Genomic DNA, 23014 nt, shown 5'->3' with positions numbered 1-23014 from the left:
TCTGAGATATAGTTTACAGTACATGCTGAACCTGCAAAGTTAAAGTCTTAAATGCAGCTGTAAGTAGCAGTGAGAAAGACTTGAGAGGAGATTTCAGCCTCTTCATGCATCATGACAGGCTTATTTGCGGAGCTTTGTTGTTACGCATGGTTGCTGTAATGGCAGTCATTTGCAAAGAGTTAGAAAAGTGACCAGACAGCAAGCAGCTGTTGGGCTGATTTGTGGTAAGCTAATGAGCTAATGAACTCACTGAGGTTACCTGTTTGGCTTCCCCAAAAACAATGTCCTTTTCTGCTTTTTACTTCAGCTTTGTATGTGAACTTCAGTGTTAGAGCGAAAGACTAATCAGCGCTACTAATGGGCAGCGTCTAACAAAATTTACTGCCGTTTCTCAGTACTTAACTTTATGTTAACAGTGATCTATTATGTCCTCTTGAGCTTGGACATTTACTTAATTGATCTGATTTGTCCACACATATGAAATGTCCAGTGTGGACAGAATGCCTTGCAAGTTTGTGTTGAGGAGCTTCATGTGGGAAAAGGGAAGAGAACTTCAGCGATCTGCTACAGCCACGCTTCAAGTCAGCACATTCGTTCATGCATGCCAGCTCGCCAGCACATCTGCGACAAGTACATATGTTTGTTTGTCATGTATTTAGTTGTTTTCCAGGCTGTGTCTGTATCAATTTATTTGTGTTTGTGCTTGCATGCATGTTTGTGTTTTGCACACTCATGCCTCATCAACATCCCGTCTGAGGCCCATCTGGTTTGCTTTGAAGAGGCTCGTGGAGCTGCAGTGGCCGGGGCTGTAAGGCAGGGCTGGGCCAGCAGCGGTTCCTCCCCACTTACACATAAATCCACGGTGCGAGGCCCTCTGCCAGTAACAGTATAGACCGACCCTCATGGCTACTTCCCAAACCACCCAAGCTCATACCCCACTTTCTCTCTTCTATTGCCCTTGAAATGGGGCCTGCTCTAAATATTATCTCCCCCTGTGCTTTATCCCTCCGTTTATCCCTAAGTCGGCAGAGAGAAGAAAGGAGCCGTGGGGCTGAGTCACTTTTTCCCCTCTCTTCTCCGCTCTCCAAAACCGCAGGCAGCGGCAGCGGCTTCCTGGAGATGAGCGCTTTTGTCTGTTGTGTGACCGCTGCGGCTTTAGGCAGATCCTCCTATGATGAGGTAATGCACGGGCTAGATGAGGAGGCAGAGTGAGAAAGGAGGGAGGTGAAGGAGGAGAGCAGCCTCTTGATCTATATTTTAACCTTTGATTTATCCGGGGAAAGGGTACTTAATTGGGGTGCATGCTCCCTTTTGCAGCAGCACCCTGCTTCACACGGAGGCCACTGTGCACATTTGCACCTACTTGGAGGTGGCCGGTGTTACTGGTGATCAGCTGGTGCGTGCTGATTTTCTCCACCGCAGCGTCTGTGGGTGATGAGTCAACAGTTGAGGGAAGATAAATCATGATTCCTGTTTTAAAGCTTTTCTCAGGTTATCCGGTTTTCCAACGAGCAACCATTTTAGTGAAAAGACATTTGGGGAATACTGGCGCCAGGTAATCTGAGGTTGATATGTCTGATCTGGTGGTGCAGAGTAAAAAGAGCGAACAATGTTGGCAGGTCGGAAGACAGGAAGAGGGAACAGCCCTGTATGTTCTCTTAGTGATTAGATGAAGTGCCTGGATAAAATGGTCAAACCTTCAAAGACAGTTCTCTCTGGTGGTTAAAATGCTAAAGATCGATTAATTCTACCTTCAGGAGGTGTCTTGGGACAGAGTGTGCGTAAGTGTTTCTTCCAGTTGTTAAGGTTGCAGTTGCCCTCAAACATGATGCTAAAGTTGCTCTGAAACATCTTGACTTGATGTGAGTGTGATAGTGATTGATGTATGGACAAATGTAAAAGAAAACATTAAGGATTCTGAAACATCCTAAAAGGTCTTCATCGGTTTCCTTTTTATTGCCTTGACAAAAAACTGTTAACGTAACAGGAACATATGTAAAGAAAGAGCCGGCAACTCCAGTTCCAGTGCTGATGCTTTAGAAAAAGCACATGATGTGCACACAGCCCAAGCCAAGTGAAGGAACCGGCAGCAGAGTGAGCTGTAGTACACAGGGAATTGGCAAGAGTGAAACTGGAGGGGAGAAAGAAAATTGTTAAATTTGTGTTTTATTTCTTTCAGGAAAGTTTGTTATTTTGTGTAACCTGTAAACAATTAAAAATATAAGACCAAAACCTGAAAAGTGGTCATTTTGATGCTTTATATTAGCAAATACATATTTCTGAATGCCAGACATCACCAGTGATGGGAAACTAGAACGGCACTTTACCACTACTTAACAATGAAAAGTTGTCAAACTACATCTTAACTGCTCTTGAAAAAATGTCATCTTATCAAAGTAAAACTGGTTTCAAAAAGTAGTTGCCACTGAATAATGTGTAGGTGCGTTTAATTTTGGGACTAGTCCAGTCCTCACCTAGGCGGCCAAAGGTTGTGTTTGAAGGAAACGATAGGGAGCAATTGTTGGAGTGGAATCAAGAAAATGCTAAACCTCTGGAGAAATTTGTAGTATTCAGTTGCAGACTTCTTGGTTAACTACTCCCTGAAAGTGCTGGGAGATGGGACACTGTATTTCTTTGTAGAAAGTATAAAAGGTTGATATTATTCTAAGACACAGTTGGCAATAACAAAGTTGGGCATAAATCCAGCTTGTGTGATCTGCATGAGTGCGCACACACACTGTGAGTGTGTATTCACTGACACTGACGGTCTTTCCTGTATGTGCTCATGTCTTTTTTCTCATTTCTCTGGTGACAACTGTTATCTGCTCGGCCTCCTGTCGTGGCATGCCACCAGACTCGCTGACATTCAAGATAATTGCTTCCTCTTTTAACTGTCATGGGTCATGGAGGTCAGAGGTCAGGGTCAATCTCAGCTGTTGTACTCAGGGCTACAGGGGACGCCACCTGGTCCTTAGATCATGAAGATCCTGCACATTATTTTCTCCAAACAATATGCTTCTACACCTTTGGTTGTAGAAGGTTGTTGTAATCTATTCAGCTTCCTTCCAACACTTCATTATGAAAACAGAGGGTTTTAAGTAGCTTGTTTTTGAATTTGCCTGTAGGCCTTGTAGGTAGAAAGAAGGAAGGTTGGGACACAAAACACCACTCTGCAACTCAGTTACTGCTGCAGTGCTAACACCTGTTCCTGAGGGACTTGTGGCAGCTTCTTTTTTGTGAACACCATTTTCCTGACCCTGAATCGAGCCTACAACCCAACACCACATCCTCATAATTACAGTATTCTCATTACAGTAAAAATCCAGCATCTCATTTGAAAGCTGCCATCAGCCAAAATTAACTGGCCTTAATGGCTGCTGATTGCATTCCGACACTGGCCAACCCCCTCCCCCTTTTTTAGTGATCCGATCGTTTAAGTACATGCGAGCATAATTGCGGTCTCTTCCTTGATTAGATTTGCGCCAGCTTTTAACAAAGCCTGCTCGAACTTAATCCAATGAGGCCCATTGTAGGGAGAGCGGAGGGATGACATCGCTCCTGGTTAGCTTCAAAATCAACTGAGCCGTCGAGCAATTAGGCTGCGCTGATAAAGAGGCTGGACAACTAAAACTAATGACACAATGTTTCCTAAAGCTCACAAGATAACAAGTGGGCAATTAAGCAGTAATTCATACCAACGGCAACTTTTTAGAATAGGTTAAGAGATGAAACATAGTGTCTAGTTAGTTGAATTTTGACATGTATTTAGTGCGGAGCATCTGCTTGTTCGGACCAGAATTGTCACTTTCACACTCGAGCCCCACTACAGAGCTCCATCCCTTCTGCTTTTGTCTGCTAAAAATAATAATATCTTTCTCGGCTAAAATTTGGGAATTTCACGCAGTTACACGAACGTCATGCACTTGTCAGACCTGACCCACTGGGACCGGAGCGAGCAGCCTAGCAGGGTGTTGAGGTGTCGGCTTTGGCTGCGTCCTCCGGTGACACCTGCCCGTCCATAATCACAGTTAGAGACTAAACCTCCCTCTGACCTGTGGCTGTGTGTCACACACTCAATCCTCTAATCTTCTCCTTTGTTCTCTGTCACTGTCAATCAGTCATGGACTAGGAGTCAGCCAGAGGAAAGTTTGTGCGTGTGTGTGTGTGTGCGTGTGTGTACATGTGTGAGTGAGGATACAAACTTTACTCACACGTATGGTAAACTGCTGTCTGCATTTATGTGTCTGATAAGTTGGTTGCTTTTATTTATTATTTAGAGTGTGCATGGAAATTAGGGTTGAATCTATTAGTCAATTGACAGAAAATAAACGAGCAACCATTTCAAAAATTGATGAGTCATATGAAAGGGACATTAAGATATTAAGCCAAAAAATTTGGCTTAAAAAAAAAAAAATTTAAATTAATTTTTTTTTTTAAAAATTAAAAAAGTGACCCCAAAAATAGAAAGAAATTTGTAAAAAGTACAAGAAAATTACCTAAAAAAATCATAATAAAAAACAAAACAAACAAAATATAAAAAAGAAACAAAAAATTAATTTTAAAAAATCAAGGAAATGACCTGTAAGAAGTGCTTGAGAAGTTAGAATAATTCTGTAACATAATTATAGATATGTAATCATGATAATTAGAAATTTAGCTTTTTCTTTATTTTTTAATAAGTTTCTTATTGCTTTCTTCCCCCATGTTTTTTAAAGAAATCACTCTAATTTGCTCAGGGTTCAACTGTTTAAATACTTGTGAAAGGTGCCTGATACCAGCACAAGAAAACTGATGTTGCTTCAGGTTTCAATGGGTTAAACATGGCCAAAGTTTCAAATAATGAGGTGAGCGTATGTAAAAGTAACCCCTGTGTGCAGAAACGTTGGCTTCAGACCATTCAGAATACTCAGTTTCCAGTGTTTTTTTTCTACTTTGGCTACAAGCTGACATCAGCTAGTGATGGATTTCTTTACATGCTAATCTGCTCCAGGCACGCTCCTGTAAATATTTACAATACGTGGCCTACAATGCTACATGTAGCTACATACTCACATGCCCACATGTAAGGATCTTTGGTTTAAAAGCCTTTGATTTTTTTCACCATAGTCATACTGCAGTCATACTCCCGCTGCAGTGATAGTGCAGAGATGCCTGGATACAGAAGTCCCTGAAACACAGACAAATCAGAGCAGGATGAGCCATTAGGGCAAGGGGGCTTAAAGAGACAGGTGCTAAAACAGAGTGTTTTAGACAGAGGGTGAATACAGGTGTTCAAGTACAGATAGTATGAACAAATTAAAGAGTTTTTTAAACATTAAAGCATGTAAAAATGTTCTAGCAGAAACCCAAAATACAAATATGAACCTGAAAAAAAGCATAATAGGGCCCCCCTTAAGTATTTTTCCAAGCAAAAGTTCCTCAGATTTGAATATTTGCTCGTTTTCATGGTCCTCTGTGATAGTAAATTAAATATCTTGGGGGTTTGAAATTGTTGTTTGAACAAAACAAGCAAGTTCATTAGCTCTTTTTTCACTAATTTCTATAAACCCATGAATTGATTACTTAAGAAAATAAAAAACACAAATGAATCCATAATAAAAATAAATATAAGATGCAGCCCTTTTTCAAGTCCTGAAAAATATTGGCGATTGAGTTTGTATTATAATATTTATGTTTTAAATTCTGTAGACGGATGTTATCATTCATGCTATTTCTATAAATTGAGAAAATTACTGTTAAAAAAGGAAATGAAAAGTTTAGGAAATCATAGTTTTAAGTGCAAAATGCTTACAAGAAGGCGAAAACGCGTACCTGCGACAGAGTTTACATGTGATGTTTATCTAAATGTCACTTTACAGGCATGTAATTGTCCTTAAACTTGGTGTAATTGATCTCTCCACTGACCAGATCAGTGTGTAGATTAAGAACAGGAAGGGTTTTGACTGAGACAAGACTCTCTCTCCTTCCCATCTCTTCTGTGTCTTCTCTATTCTTAACAATAGGATTTCACACTCACTATAAATAGGCCTGAACAAGTTGCAGCTCACCTGTTCAAGCTCTAACTAATCCAGCACTATTTCTATAGTTCCCCTCGAGGTTCAGTGATCTGGCCCATGAAGTGCCAGGAGATGAGCGGGCATGCTGGTATTTGAGAAAACGTGCGAGAAAGAAACAAATGATTCTGGATGCAGGCCCAGTTTGTGAAGGGCTGTTTCGAAAAAATCAAAAGCTGTTGATTGTGGTTTCAGGATGTTTTTGCTTCGCATTTCTGATGTTAATGTACTTTATTGAACCTAAACATTCAGTTTTGGCAGAGCAGGAATAGCAGGTCAGAATATGTGTGCACGCACTGCACAGCGCACTCACATGAAAGCAGACGTACACCGACTTATCTGGGTCCTGTGTTTACAGGCAGTTGTTGACAGTAGCTGATACGCAGCATGATAAATGCGCTTTGATTTACAGGGGAAACAATGCTGTATTATGTGAGCCAGGGACACTTAAGACTGGAGTAACTGTGATATGAACACAAGCCAAATTCATGTGTGCGTGTTTAAGAAGGCAAGCAGCTCCGGAGTATGTTTGTCAAAGCCTTCAAATGAGGCTCCAAAATGCTTGGCTCCCTCTCAAATCCTGGATCACTCGCTGATAATAGAGACAGATTTTTGATGCTGCCGCCAATTTGTCGTTATTAAAAGATCCACATTCAGATATGTACTCAAAAGTGCTGCGCACAGGCATCGCTGGAGAAATGTTATAGGCTACAAATGCAAATGATTTATCATCTGGTTGCTATTAATTTAACCTATGGAGTCTTACTCAATAATTAATGTCTATTGGCATATGACCCTATAAGCCATACAGTAAACAGCATGTCTCATAACTATGTATGAGATCTTGTAGTCAGCTAATATATGGCTGAAAGGCCCAGAGACAAGCCCTGGGTCTTAATAAATCAGCCATATCTAATGAACCCCCTAATTGTGATTTACAGCCTGCAAGCCCGGTGCTGCGATGGAGAGAGAAATGACTGGAGAGAGAGTGAGCGGGAGAGAGAGAGAAATCAGAGGACAAGAGTATCCTCGTCCAGTGGAGCAGCAGGCAAAAAGAGGCTTTATTAAAAATGTTGCTCCCTTCCAGCAACTGTGAAATTCTTGCGTGAGTCTCATGAGAGGTTCGTCGAGATAAAAATCAGAACAGCTGGATGAGTAACCGTTACACTTACAGTCCAACCATCAACTGAAGAGTGAAAGAGAGGGGATATTTATACATTCACTTTATGGTCCAGTGTGTAGGATTTAGGGGGATGTATTGGCAGAACTGAAATGCAATACAAAAATATGTTTTTAGTGTATAATCAAATGAAAATAAGAGTCATAGTGTTTCCGTCCTTGTGAAATGAGCCATTTATATCTACATTGGGAGCAGGTCCTCGTAAATGTTGCATCGCTATGTTTCTGCAGTAGCGTAGAGTGTAGAAGTGTGTGTAGTGTAGTAGAGTGTGTTCTGTGTTCACGTTTAGCGCCAACTTTAGTCAGCAGCACCTCAAATGAGACCACCTGAAAAACACTGACTTTTTTTTTTTTTTTTTTATAAATGTAAAACTGCTTTATTCAGTGTTTTCACTGCTTTAACCCTTTGAAACCTCGGCAGTTGGCTTGATTTCTTTAAAAAAACATGGGGAGGAAGGCAATTAGCAACTTCAGAAGAAATAACCCAAGAGTTAACAAGAAATTCGGAAAAAGTACAAGAAAATAACCTGAAAATGGCAAAAAACACCCAACAACAAAACAACAACAAAATAAACAAACAAGGGAATAACCTGAAAAAGTGCTCAAAAGTTATAATAATTCTCATGCGTGTCTCTGACATGCCGAACACTGTTCACTCTGTGAATAACTTACCAAATGTCTGGATCGGAAATAAATTTCTGGGCTAGAAGCACGCTGGCGATGTGTCAAATTGCGTCGGAAAAGCATTTTGAAGCAATTTGAACATGAAACTGCTCTTTTCACTGTTTTTACTGATTAAGTCACTAGGTCTGTTTGTTTTGGAGAGGTAGAGACCTCTGTGGATAATTGGGCTCCTGGTAAAAACCCCACAAATTGTAATGGGGAGAAGTTTCAGCTGCAGTCCTCACAGACGCCATTAGATCCCCCAAATCTTACTGTACCCATTCTGGCTCCTTTTTTTTCCTCTTCAATTTGTCGTTTACTCTCTCTGGTAATTTTTGACAGATGAAGTATTGCGTTGCACGTGTCTTTGGACTTTTTTGTCACTGATATTTCAGTCTGTGTTTTGTGTTCTGTTTTTGGTTTTTATTGCTAAACAACTCCTCTCTTATTTATTCCAGTCTAACTGAAAACATGCGGCATGTTGCTTCTGTGCCAGAATACTTTTCTTACTAAAGACCTATCAACATCGGCCCCTCGGAACAACAAATGTAAGAGCTTTTATGAACCATCTGTACCATAGAAACACTACTGTTTTAAATGCTACTGTGTGACTATAAGTGATGAAACACGAGCAGCAACTTATAATTGACATATAAGTTTTATTGCCTGATGCACAAATGCCAGACTTTCCACGCTTTACGTCAGTCATGTTGGACTGAACAACCCCACCTGAGTCTTATATATTTGCCCTGAATCGAGGGCTTAAGTCCATGTGAAAAACGGCTGCTGCGATTGGCTAGATTAACACCCTACATGGTTTAAAGTGAGGCCTTGTGTGCCGTGAACAATGTATATTCGCTGTGGGCCGGTAAAGTACAATGGATACCTTGTGTGGTATAGAGAGGCTCTGACCTCGCAGCACACACTCACACCTCTCTACGCCCAAGAATGTGACTATGTGTACTTGTACATCTGTTTTTACATCTTGCTTATGTTCATATTCCAGAGAAAGGTAGAGCGTGACTTATTTGCTTTCCTCGCCCGTTTTTTTCTCACTGATTTTCAACCAACACAAAGCTGCCTCTTCAACATTTCTCCCCTGCATGTGTTTATTGAGTATAGGCCACTCGTCCATGGTATCAGATGTACCTCATCCACTCACACATAACTGTTTCAAATCACCCAGCCTGTTTCCCATCATACACATACACAGCTAAACACACTCATATACACTCTGTGGCTTCAGTCAGAGCAGGGGACACAGGATTGGAAAGGAAAGGATTAGTCTGGATTGTGACAGCTTGACATGCCGGGGGACACTGACGTGCCTCCAACTGCCAAACAAGACAACTACTGCTGGAGAGGAGAAGAGGTTTTCAGCTTGACTTCCCTTACTTTTCGTCTACCTTCTTTACACTACATCCAAGCCCTGTTATGTATAGATGTAAAACAATATATTGCATAACTCAAATTCTTGTTTTACATCTGGGGGGTTAGGGTTAGGGTTTGGAATATGTTTCGTAGAATTTCTAGTCCAGTGCTGATGAGAGGAAATTTGGTATTAAATCAAACTTGAATTGCATTACAGTGCACATCATCAGAATCAGGCCCAACAGTTTATAGAAGATAAAAAATGAAAGTGTTTTATATTATTGGATGATTTTGATACTGTAGATTACAATAATTCAGTAATAATAATTAAGATTTTTTTTCTTTGTGGCAGTCGACAGTTAAGTTCTTTCTACTTTGTGTTCTTGGGCTCTGTGTGACATCCAGAGCATTAATACAGCAGCAAACTACTATTTGTAAAGATATAATGGAGTAATGGCATCCTGAGCAGAAAATGATACCTTTGAGTGTGTTGTAATTGGAGCTTTTTTGTGTGTTATTTATCTATTTATTTTTGGAAAGCTGGTCCGGTCGTGCGTGCATGTTAGAGGATGTGTTTATTCCACTGGCCAGTGGCGATCCTAGACTCAGGAGGGCCCCTGGCAAAGAAGCCTAAAGAGCTATGTAACCTCCCTTTAGCTAAATGCGTCAATATGTACTGCCATCAGCGGCCCTTTTTCCAATTTTTTTGGTGAGCCCAAACATTTGCATGGTTTCCCACTCCTGATGGTGCACCTCTGCCACAGGCTAGCTCATTGCTGCCATTTTGTACTGCTGATATTAGGAAGTATCACAGAGGTGTAGTGCACGCCCTGCGGTTTCACACCTTTAGCTCCTTCAGCACTGCTGCCGTCGTTTAGCCCTGTGTATGGACCTAGCACTGTTAGCCTCCAGCTCAGCTACCTCCATGATAAGAACCGTGTGCAGGCAACTCAACGACTGAATGTTGCAAAGAGCAGCTTTAACGCATGCACGCACGCACGCGCACACACACACACGCACGCACGCACGCACGCACGCACGCACACACACACACACACAAATTAAAAAAAGAAAGCCTAATTATGACAGCAGTGACTATTTAGCAGGGTGTAATAAAGATAATCAGTACAACATCAGCCTTTGGAGCACAAGACATAACAATACAATGAAGTAGTAGTGTATAGAATATAAATAGTAAATATAAAATAAATGTGTAATATCCATTAAATATTTCAAATTGTGAAATTAACATATTGGCTGAATTTAAGTTTATAGGAGTGCTGCACTCACCATACAACCGTGCGTTAGAAGAGTGTCACATGAACGCTGATGTGCTGAAAAATGTTATTACATTCCTGCATATCTCCACTCTTTCCCCTGACATGTCTGCATATGTGACAGTGTGATACACCGACAAAATGAGCATCAATTAAGTCCTGTGTTCTGAGCACAGATGACTTGTTAGAACCATCTGTACACATTAGACATTCAGGCTGGTCAATAATTGAATAAAAATATGTTGTCTTGCGACTGACTGAAAGTAGCATGCCTCTGAATAATGCAGCCATTTCATGCTAACAAAGCTGAGGAAATCCTCAAAGCTCTTTCTGAGATAGGGAACAAAGCTCATTGTCAGAGGATAGAGAGGCAAGTGGGATTACAATGGGGCCATCCAGTGAAACGACTTGTCAGTCCTAATCTGGGATTAGCAGGCTTTCGCGCCTCCTGGGCGTTCTAAAAGCCACCTGTTTGGACGCCCCTGCAGATGATGTTACACTCTAGAACTTCCTGGTTTATTGTAATTATTTTGTTTGCATCAACATTTTAAATACGCTTTTTTTTCCATCATGCGGATACAATCTTATGTTCACAGCTATTCACAAATCTAGTTTACAATTATACCATTCATTTGAATTTGCTAAAAGGTATGTATTCATGAATTAATGCTCTGATCCTTTGTAAAGCCTTGTAGACATACACATCTGAGTATCTGTCTGAGAATATGTGCATGGTTTGATGACTTTGCTCTTTGTTGTCTCAAATCAACAACTGAAACTAATTAAGTATGAGCACTTTTGTATTTTAAAAGGGGTTTTGATCCTCTGTGCCATCATGTCCTCTCAGATCAACATTTGCTGAATTATAAATAAGGAGGTGGACAAATGGTCTAAATTAACAACATTGCAAAGCAGTAAACATGGATGCCTGATGATTGTTCTTAGATGCCGTGAGACCCTCGAGTCCTGAAATGACTTACTGAAGCTCACTTTGCTGCTAGCCTCAGGGCTAATGCAATCACTCTAAAAAATGTGTGAGGGCAGCTGTTGTATCACCACGAGCTTCTATCATGACTTTCTACTGTTGATGTCACCCTGAAATAGACTTTCCTGCCAATGATACTTTTGAAACTTAACCCTTTGGAAAATTAACCCACTTTGATTGCTTAATCCGCTTAATTTATTTGACATAAAGCACAGTCAACATGTTTGCGTTCCTTTGGTGCTTTATAAGAATATCAACTTACAATGTCTTTTTATATACAAAGGGATGATTTAAAAAAAGTTAATTTCTTTCATTTTTAGAAAAAAAGGCATACTTTCATATTCTTAAGTTAATAGGATTTCCCCTTGTTTACAGCTTCTGTCAATTATATGGAAAGGGTGAAGCACAACAAGGCTTAAGACTTGTGTAACGCGCTTATTTGCGCATCACAGTGGCATTATGTTCGAGGTCAAAGGTACAAACGGTGTGATAATAAGGATAGTGGCTTGAAGTGAGAGGACATGTGATGGTTTGCTCCAACTGATAAACAAAGTATTACCTCCCATAAGGTGTTTGTCAAATGGCAAGCAGAATGCGCTTTAAGCTGATATAGATCAGAGGTGAGAAGAGGTAAAGAGAAAGAGAGATGATAGTGGGAAGGATAGAAGCGTGAGTGTCGTTGTACATGAAAAAAGAGGATACATAAAAAATTGTTTTGACTGTCTACCAGAGTTAAGATAACAGTTGATGGAATTAAAGCTTCCTTCTTTATGTAAGATGTATAAAATATTTTAGTACCTAATGCGTTTGTCAGTTTATAGTGACTACATATCTGCAAATGTTTTTTTTGACTCTGCTGTTGTTCAGACCTTAAGAAACCTTTCTGCCCAAGTTTTTTAATTTGGTCCAAAAATTGCACTGTTAACTGTTACATTTATCTGCCCACACATACTTTGTCTGCTGTACCACTTTGAGCTAACACTGCTGGCTCTGATACCCTTGTTCATATCATAATGATGTAGCATTTTGAAACAGCTCCTAATTAATCTGGGTATTGCTGTGTCCAACTCTAGTATTTCAAGCTACTTGCTGTGTTCCTCAGGGCTCTAGTCTCAGTTATCCTCTGTTCTTACTGGTTCTGTTTGATTCCCATACATGCTTCTAGGTAAAGTAATTTCCTATTGCAGTATTTCTTGTAGTTGTAACGCTGAAGATATAGAAATATATCTGTTTCTAATTACACCAGAACTCACAAGAAACCTCTCACAGACTTCAAGTCTTCAATATCCAGTATAAAAACCAAATATATTCATGGGCTTCAAGCAAATGTAAAGCATGTTAGGCAGGCTATACTAAGAATGATTTAGTATATTTCACAAACGTCAGACTAGAAGTCATGGGACGGTTTTTGACTTTTTTGTGAATTTTGCATAAAAGCCAAAACGCAAAATGACTTACAGAGGCAGGTTCAACTGTTTATAACTATCTATAATGATTTTTGTTTGTAAATGTATGTCTTACATGGATGCCTAACTTCCGCTCAAACTGTTGTTTTTTTCTGTTAAGTACTGTTTAAATTCTGCTGTTTTATTGGCAGAATTGTCTGTTTATATAACTGTATAGCTACCTGGACAATGTGGTCTTCTTTACAGATCAAGAAACAAAATGTTCATACTGACTAAGTCTTCTAACTACCTTGGGCGGGAGGTAGCAGACAAACCGTTCTTTTGAGCCGCCGAGTGTTTACTTTGGTCTTCAATGGTTTCTTCAGTGGTTTACTCTGTATCATTGCCATGAAGTAGATAAATGTATGTGTGTACTGTATTTGTGCTAGGTAGGGGTGTGTTCGCGTGCCAGGAAAAATAACAAGCACAAGGGAGGGTGTTGGTCAATAAGGGCACTTCTGGATTTCTTGGGGTCTGCGGTTTTGGTCCGGGTCCCTGAACACAGAGACCCGGCATAGTAGTGTTTGTTTACGCCCACTGTACAAACGACGCATTCATCTTTTTTTGAGTGTTCCATCATTGGCTTTGATTGAGATTTTCCATCAGCAGGACTAATGGAGACATCAGACCCCATGTTTGCTCCAGGTGTCCATCTGATGAGAGACAAAATCCTTAAATTGCAATGTTTGTGAGTATTGAAATATTCTGTTGACATTGGATGAAGTTGATGTCTCTCCGCATTTTCCTGCATGGAATAGATAGGGAATATGTTTGGCAATTTTATATTTGAAGAGATTTATTTTAGAAGAATAAAACTGTATGGATTGTATGGAACTCATTTATGGGGGATGAAAAATGGCTTAGGTGTAACTAAATGAATAAATAATTAAAAACAGAAATAAATGAATACATTAATGCTAACATAATAAATAAATGCACAATTAAATAAATTATGGAATGATTAATTTAATAAGAAATACATGCTGACATAATTAAATAAATAAATGTAAGTGGACAAAAATATATATATAAAAAAAACAATTAAAAACAACAAAAGACAATTATTTATTTATGTCCTCTTCAATTATGAACTTTTATTATTTTCAGCATTCATTTATTATCACCCTATTTATTTCAGAATTCATGTACTTATTTCTTCATTCTTTTATTTAAACATTAATTTTGCATTTATTTATTTTTGTATTTAATTCAGCATGTATGTTATTTTTTTTATTTTCACATGTACTATTTTGTATTCATTTATTTATGCCTAGATTTATTTATTCCTACATTTATTTCTGTATTTCTGTATTTATTTAGACTTAAATCATTTTCTGTCCTTCCATACTAAGTATTGCAATGTTTTCATGTGCCAGAAAAAAAAGCAGTGAATTTGGCATTTTGTTTAAATAATACACTCCTATTCAATGCTGCCATTCTGTTACATGATAATTGATTTCCATCGGATCATCTGCCCAATAGTCCTTTTCTTCTACTTTTTTCAATGACTGTTGAATGGATTTATGAAAAGCTTCACCTGCCTTAGAGATTTTCTAAACTAATTTTCTTAACAAGGCTGACGGCCATGTCACCAACACAGAATAACAATGACACATTACCAAACCAGCAAAAACCACCATTCATCAGTGCTATCTTTCTGTGGGATCTAGTCTATTGTGGCTGTACCACTGACCCATCGTGTGGTTTGTCTGCACTGTAACTCCCAGACATCTTGTGTGAACCACACAGCGTGGGCAGTACTGTTTGTCTTTTTCTTCAGGTCTTAAGGTCTTTTTTTGTCCAGTAAATGATGGTGACTGTTAGGGGTGGATGAAACATACAATTTGTTATCAAGGGAAATGTAACACATTTAGTATGTTTAGATTTCTTAAAAATTGAATTGAGAAATTTTTAATAAAATTACCAAATGGCAATGTCTGTTCATGGCCAATACAGTACCAAAACTAAACAGAGTATTTACTAATACTAAAGGTTTTTTTTATTTTTATAATGACAGCTGCAGTATATTCTTACTGTTGTAGAATGAATTTACTCAGTTTGATGGGAGTTAACTCAGTTTTGCTCTGTAGCCTCCCTGAATGCTGCCTCTGCCTACCAAATGTGAGGGCTTTGTGCTTGTAAATGCTTTCTAATTAGGTAAATACATAGCTCTCTTCAATGTAATGGACCGATCGTCACACAAAGACTTCTGTTTAGCTGAGAATTTGACTACGATGGCTGATTGATGAACATGCTGTTCTAACCCAACCATCGTGTATGGCATCCGCCTTCTGCTTACCTCCCTCCATTGTTTAACTTAAGTCATGAAAAGGTCAGAGAATACCTGCAGTCGCAAGCGATAAGCACCTACAGCTTTGAAATAGAGCAGCTAATTGTTGGCTCTGCTGGCTACAGAGCAACGGCACTGCCCTGTAACACTGAAATCCATGTTAATGAGTTGGAATTTCACAAAAAAAAAATTGCTTTTCTTGCTATGAAGGCAGTGACGAAATGGGCTGGTTTTGGGGGTAACTGGTGTTTTTACTGAATGTTTCTATTTTGGGCAAAAGAGCCACGACGAGGGAATCTCTGGGAGAAAACAGGGCAGTGTGTGTGTGTTCACATTCCACATGTCTGACCTATGACAGTGCCCTCTCTGTCCAGGCACTCTGCGATGATCTAATGAGAGTCCAGACAGACCCAAGATTTAGGAGCCGTTCTCATACAAGGCCAATTCTCTTTTGGCCTTTTTCATGTATTTATCCAGGGTAAGTAATAATGCTCATGCTCTTTTTACCAATGCTACTCAGTCACACCTGAGAGCTGCCTGGTACAGTCATAGACTTTAGCTGATGACCACCCGAACAACTTCACTGCAGAAATGAAAAGGCTTGAAAGAAGAGGGCTTTTAGGAGGCAGGAGGTCTAATACACTTTGGTCTCAAAAAAATACAAAGAACATTGAATTCTGTGGTAGTGGGCACAAAATGTGTTGAAATTAGGTGCTGACAACATGAAAGCAATTCCAATGCTTAATCAGTCAGGATCTTTTGTGGTGGTGGACACAAATTAAGTATAAAAAACGACAAAGTTAGCATAGGGTGGGAAGAGTGATGACTGGGTCAAACAAACATGGACTTTCAACCACTTTCCAACCTAGTCACTGTAGTTACGTGACTTTACATAACTACATATTATGTCTCTATTTTCACTGAAACCACAGTCTTTTTCCAAACTTGACAAAGTATTTTTTGCATTAGGAGACATTTAGGGATGGTGTGTATATTTTCACTTCTTACATGCATCCTCTCTTTTCAAAATAAAGTTCCATTTTAACTGGAAATGTATGGTTTCTGCTCGCTAAATGCATAAAGTTAAATAAGCTTTGTTTTTAGGTCTACTTCCTTAGGTTTAGATGAAAAGCGAACATGGCTAGGTTTAGAAAAAAAACATCATGGTCTGGCTTAAAAGTATAGTATGTTTGTTACTAATGTAGTAAAACATCATGTAACATATATCACTAGCATAGTATGCTACACATACTAGCACACTATGTTATTAAAATAGCTCGATTGACTTTTGGTTTCATGGTGGAAATGAACAGAGGGCTGTCTCCTTTTGCAGTTCCTCCTGGTATGGACTGTCCAACAGACAAACAATTCAAAGGAAAGTCCTCAGTTTTCTTTCTTCTCTTGTTTTTGCTCTCTTATTTTTTCATCTCTCTGTTTGGTATTTCCCACTTCCTCAGTTCTATCCTGCTGGGATGGCTGGAGATTTTACACCCAATTGGTCGAGTCGACGGTCTTTGTCGAAGCCCTTCTCCCGCTCCACAAGTGGCAGAAGGGACCTGGGTTGTGAATGGCGCTTTGTGTACTGTTTTTCTAAGAGGGGGCCCTCTCTCTCCCGCTCTCATCTGTCACAGGTCCTTCTCCGTCCACGCTCCACAATGCCTGATTGTTTCTGCCAAGTCGCCAGGTTCCAGGCCAGATCTGAACAACGCTTTGCTGCCAAATTCCGACCCCAGTTTTCGTTTTTCTTCCCCTCACAAAGGGATTCTAAGTTACTGTCCACGTTTGAGGACTTAGCTAGCTGTCCACCAGAAACAGTTTGTTTGTTGAACGTGTCTCTGAGCTAAAGGCTGTGAGAATGTCCATAGGCAACAAAGGAGGGAAGGGAATGTAAACCAAAATGCTCAAAGAGAACAGTAAGTAACATTGCTGAGCATTCATTGTTATTATTAATTACATACTGCATTCACTAGTCTTGTTCAGCTTGGATGTTAACCCTACCTGTGTGATCTTCCCAACCTGACTTCACGCAAAAAAAAAAACTACAATGCACGTGGATGAAAAATTAACACTCTTCACTCAACAGTGTGTGCTCTGTTTAGTTTTCAAGCAGCCAATCTCACCAGTATCACATTCCAAAAAATATTTCAGATAGGAGAACTGCTTTCAGGGGAAAGAGCTGATGTTTTTCTAGATGTCTGACAGTATGAAAAGACTTTCAGAAAGCCTCAAGGCGATATTGGTGAAAAATGAATTTGTTTTTCAGCCATCAGTGTAACATTATCGCCATATTACTGTTTCCTGAGAGTGTTTCCACAAACTCATTCTTTTGTTGGTCTCTTTGGGAGAAGGTTGCTCCTTCAGCTATAATCACTCAATTTCTTCCTGAGTCTCAGAGGGAAAGGTCCTGATGTTTCCAGACATAAGAGCTGTGGTCAGAGGAAAAACTAACATCTCCAAAATATTTCAGAAATTAAGACTAATTTATGCGTATTTTCTTAGTACAGAGTTATCCTCTTTAACAGATCTGTAGCATTAAGGGAACGTGTTTCTTTAAGAAAAACTTGCAGTAGTAATGCTTTTCTGCAAAAATAGTTTAGGTGGATATCCCAACATACAAGACCTAATCTTCCTTTTTCTTCGTGTCATGACAATTTTGTTTTGTTTGTCTTTATTTCGTAAAAGTCTTTGTTTTGTTTCTTGTTATTCATTTCTGTTTGTATGTATAATAGGAACCCCTCGAAAACAAGAGTTCATCTCAAGGGGTTTATTCTAATGAATAACTTGTACAACAGAAGCAGCTGTAGGCTGATGGCAACACATAAATGCACTGACAGGGAGTTCCTCCTCTATTTGTTCTTATTATTGTGGTGATTTATGTTAGATATTGAAAAGTATGCAGCATCCTTTAATGGTTATACCCGATGTTTTTACCTTTATTTGGACAGTTTTAAAGAAAAAACTATGCTTGCCTGATATCAGAGAGAATCAACTCTTTATACTGTTTTTCCATCTTCAGTCTGACATTGCTTTCACTGTAAGTGATTTTGGTGGGGGAGGAGGATTTGATTCCCCTAACCAATCATGAGAGAACACTGTATCCACCTGAATCTAAAACCATTTTAACTCCACACTGATGCTTAACCTTGCCAACATACCTGTTTTTTCTGTATTTTGAGAGTGGAGTGTAGTGAAAAACAGAGTCCAGTGTTTTGTAATATTGCAGCCCATTCTCATCCCAAAGCTGTCAAATACCACTGCTTTTGCAGTGCTTTTGGCATAAGATCCTGACGTCAAAGGCCACCTCTCGTGTCTGCTCAATACTCTGCTGGACAGTGTCAGGTTGAAACCCTGCTAGTAACAATGTAATATAAGGAGCATTAAGGTCCCTATGGGGCGTGGGGGGTGGGGGCTGGATCCAACAAACCCCGGACTTTCAGGCGGGAGTCTGGTGTTTGCTTCCCGCCTGAATATGATATTTATTTTTCTATACCTTACCATGTGCCTCTTTTGCCTTAACGTAACCATCTGTGCCAGCATTTGCGTTTGTTGACGTTCCAATGTTGGCTGCCATTTGCTTTTGTTGCCTAAACATAACTACGTCATCCCACCATGTGCTTATGTTGACATCAAGGTAGTGGCATCCTGGAACGTCAACAGAAGATGCAGAAGGATACCTGGAGCGTAATATGTAGATGCAGAAGTCCAATGCAAAGTGGCAATATGTGACGACTTTGTATGAGAACATACTGGATATTGAGAAAACATGTCGATTAAGAACGGCCCTTATAGTAGTCAATCTTGTCTGAAGTGCTCGCCATTGTTGTTATTACTCTTCATTGGTTTCAGTGCACGGTCTCAAAATACTTGACAACAGCATGACAATGGCGTTAGTCCCGCCCATGTCAATGGTCTCTCTTTCTCTCTCTCTCTCTCTCTCTCTCTCTCTCTCTCTCTCTCTCTCACTCACACACACACACTCTCTCTTTCCCTCTATTCCCTATCTGACATTACAACTTTTTAAGGTAACAACACATGTGAACAGTTGTATAATTAATTTTGGAATCAACAATTTTAGCAAAAAAAAAATCAATTCCTCACCATTCATCCTAAATCCAATAAATCGTATGACGAAAAACTACAGCAGCTCTTAAACTTATTCCACAGCAATGAATTGTGTAAAGCTTAACATTTGCCCTGTTTAAACAATGGAGTCATCTAAACATTAGTAATGTGATACTTTGCCTGCTGACGAGCGCATGAGATACACTGTTTTCCTGGCCCGACCAATCACAAAAGCCCCTGTGGCATGCTTACCAACAAACCCCCATACTGTTGCATGATGATACCATATCAGTGGCAGTGAGTTCTGGGCCTGGGCATTCCTGGCCATATGAGACACCAGTTCCAAGAAACTAAGTCTTAAGCTCCCCCATAAACACAGCACCAGCAATATTGTCAGCTAAATATAGGCGCTCCTTTGCCTTCTCCCACCCCGGCTCCCCATCTCTCTCTCATCGCTGCAGTGTGGATTGCAGGAGTTGATCGTGGATTAGTGATTTGCTGTTTGTTGGTTGTCTGGGGTCTTATAATGTCATGTACGCATACCGCTGTGAAAAACATCGAAGGTGTGGAGAAATTTAAACCTCAGGCTGACAGCTGTCGCTATTCTAATCAGTCAAATTAGGCTTTAGGTAGAGCATGGCACTCATTGCAAATTGTGAAAATAAATAAAAACGCAGACTTCACCTTGGCCTTTGGAAAAATGACTCTAACCATTTGTTATCATTCCTAAGACTCACAGAGGTCTACAGCTGTTAGGGTCTTAGCGGTGAATTCTGAAACTCCTTTGTTATGGTGTATGCCAACCCCTGATGGAAATATTTAGCTCCTTAGCTGCTGAATTGTGCAGTTTCTCTTCCAGCTATTGTTATCATTGTCTGACTGTTGTTTGGTGCTGTGCTGGTAGCATGGAGTGGGGTTTTAGAGCTTTTTAACTGAAAACAGCATCTGAAGATGAGAGATGAGAGTGAACCAAAACAGTAAAGATGCTAGAAGATGCTAAAAAGTATATGAACTGGCCTATAAGGCACAGACCCAGGGGCCCGAAGTGTCAGGGGCCTTGATTTTAAAAATAATCATAAATAGACTTAACAAACGTCCGTTATTATTATCACTACTGGTTCTTGTATTACTATGTACTGCTCTTCTGTGTGTGGTGTTGCCATACCCTGGCAGAAGCCGTAGCTCGACTGCTGTGGGTAGGTGTGTGGGCTCAGTATGCAATCAGTGGTGGCCGTATCTCTGGGATTTTTGCTCACAGTCAAAAATGTTGGGTGTAGCTGCTTTTTTGGTAATATTATACTGATTGCTGATTTACCATAACCCAGCTGCAGCTATGGAAACAGCCAAAAACAACTGTTCAAACAGTGTTCATTGCCATGGGATGCACTTTGTTAAGCCTCATATTGATATGCTGCGTGATATTTGAGGAATTTCAAATAGTTGTGAAGTCCAGCTGTCTACTGTAGACTAGAAATGGCATGAGCACTTTTTTATATGTGCGAGTTTTTGTAGAACATTTTAAGGAAAACGTCAATTATAATGAAAGACTTGCATATTAACAAGCATATTATATTTTTTTGTCTGAACCTCTGGATTGATAACTTGTGTTGTTTGTTTTTATTTTTTCCTGTATTATTTATTGATTATTATGAATAACTATACTACTACCACTACAACTACTAGTACTAATACTTATACTACTTATAATACAATTATTTAAAATAATTAAAATTAATTATAAAGTTAAAAGTTAAAATGAAAAGTAAAACATTAAAAATTAGTTTAAAATAAAACACTTTTCAGAAGTAATCATTAGCAAATGTAACCATATTTATAAATAGGCTTATGAAAAGGCCATTATTATTATTACTGCATTTCTTGTATTATATTGTACTGCTGTTCTGCGTTTGGTTTGTCCAAGTGGTGTTGCTGTACCACGGCAGAGGCCGTTGCTTGACTGCTGTGGGTAGGCACAATCAGTATCAAACATTGTACTGTGTCTCTTTTTCATAATTACAAATGTATTAAAAATAGGAAAACTGTGTTGTAGTAGTTGAACTACTTAGGATATGTCACTGTCACTTGTGATAGTTTTTGTTAGGAAAATTATAATTTTCATGTCATATGAGTATAACTCTTCTTACATATGATAAATAATTAAGTATGAAATTAGCTTTCAAATTTGAAAATTTCATAAAGATGATGTTAAAGAGACACACTGGAGAAAAATAGAAATAGAGCATAAATAAGGACTTATTTTGGGTAAAAATTATAGTGAATTAGGTTTTCAAACTAGTAGAAAGTGAGAAAGTGATGTAAGTTACAATGGTTTACTATTAAAGCCTCTCCAACATCTTCAGGTCAGAGCTGAGTGAGTCTCAGTTTTCATGCCATGACACTAAGCAGCCCTCCTCTGATTTAACCTGCACTGGAAGCTGCTTTTTGACACAGTTAGAGATGACATCCACAGAACGTCACGCCCCTGAGAATCACTTTACAGTAATCCCACATGGGAAGACCTCTTTCACAAAAATCATTGCAACACACTTAGATACACTGTACATCCATGTTTGGATCTATGCTTTAACACACACTACATTTTCTCTGTCTATTTATCTTCTTCCTCTCATTGTAGCTCACATTGACATTTGGTTTCAGTCTGTTATCTTACTTTTATCAACTCCCTCTGTAAATTATGTTTTTTCACCTCTTGCCTCCTCCCCACACATGCACTCTGCAGCCGTGCTCTTTCCTTCAGACACATGACCGAGGGTCAGATTTACGTTTAAGGGCACCCAGGAGGCTGCATATTTCAGAGATGGACAGCCTGTTGTGATTTACTGACCGCTAATGCTGAAGTGGCAATCTGTTTTACTTCACAGAAGTTGTGTGTGTGCTCGTGTGTGACTGGTGTGTGGAGGGGAGGACGGCTTTTTGTCAGGAATTAGAGCAAAAACGATTGAAAGCAGTCTGACGCCCTCTCTGCTGGAATTTGCTTTGTCAGTTATCACCAAGCAATTTTGTGGGGGTGTGTGTTTTCCTCTATTTTCCTTTATGGAATTGTTTAGGTGTGTGTGTGTGTGAGATTTTGTGTATTATTATATACAAGGACCAATTAGCCAAATAAGAACAGATGATGTGTTAAAGTGGGCTTGTGTTTAGATTTAAAATAAGATTTTAGATCTGAGATTAGGCAACAAGAGAAGAAGGCTTAAGGAGCTAAATGAGGCCAGTGAAAGTCCTCATAACTACAGTGTAACAAAGGGAAGTCATTACAGTAAATGATGTATTAGACTAATGACTCTCCCAGCCTGAGGCATTAGAAGAAACGGAGATTTTTTCCATTGAAACTCAGTAGCACAGCGTCTGCTATTTCTTAACAGCTCTGAGGTGATGAGTGGCCTTGATGCTGCTTAATAGATTAATAGATTATCCCGGTGGCAGTATGTGCTTAATTTGCTGTGTGTGTGTGTGTGTGTGTGTGTGTGTGTGTGTGTGTGTGTGTGTGTGTGTGTGTGTGTGTGTGTGTGTGTGTGTGTGTGTGTGTGTGTAACATTCAGCATGAATGTGTTGCAGTCATCATAAGCTGCTCAGAATGAATGCGTCCGATACAGCCAAAAATATGATATGTACTTTAAATTGCTTGTGTGTGGCTGAGCTGTAATTACATCTTTAGCGTTCATGCGTCT

General features: G+C 39.5%; 1 protein-coding gene across 7 annotated transcripts in view; it reads left to right on the top strand.

Annotated features, from left to right (window-relative positions):
* Nucleotides 1-23014, top strand: part of LOC121950463 (transcription factor SOX-6-like) — a 138475-nt gene that overhangs the window by 22717 nt on the left and 92744 nt on the right. For 2 of the 7 annotated variants that reach the window (XM_088080223.1, XM_088080225.1), the window contains exon 3: nucleotides 8354-8443. The exons of the other annotated variants lie outside the window; for them this stretch is intronic. The gene's annotated coding sequence lies outside the window, so the exon portion shown is untranslated. The remainder of the gene's footprint in view (nucleotides 1-8353; nucleotides 8444-23014) is intronic. 7 annotated transcript variants of the gene reach the window in all.

The sequence above is a fragment of the Plectropomus leopardus genome, chromosome 7, assembly GCF_026936395.1.
Source record: "Plectropomus leopardus strain MGB_pleo_1.0 chromosome 7, ASM2693639v1, whole genome shotgun sequence".
Classification (NCBI taxonomy): domain Eukaryota; kingdom Metazoa; phylum Chordata; class Actinopteri; order Perciformes; family Serranidae; genus Plectropomus; species Plectropomus leopardus.
The sequence above is the reverse complement of the archived record's forward strand: the minus strand, read 5'-3'. Positions and strand labels throughout refer to the sequence as shown.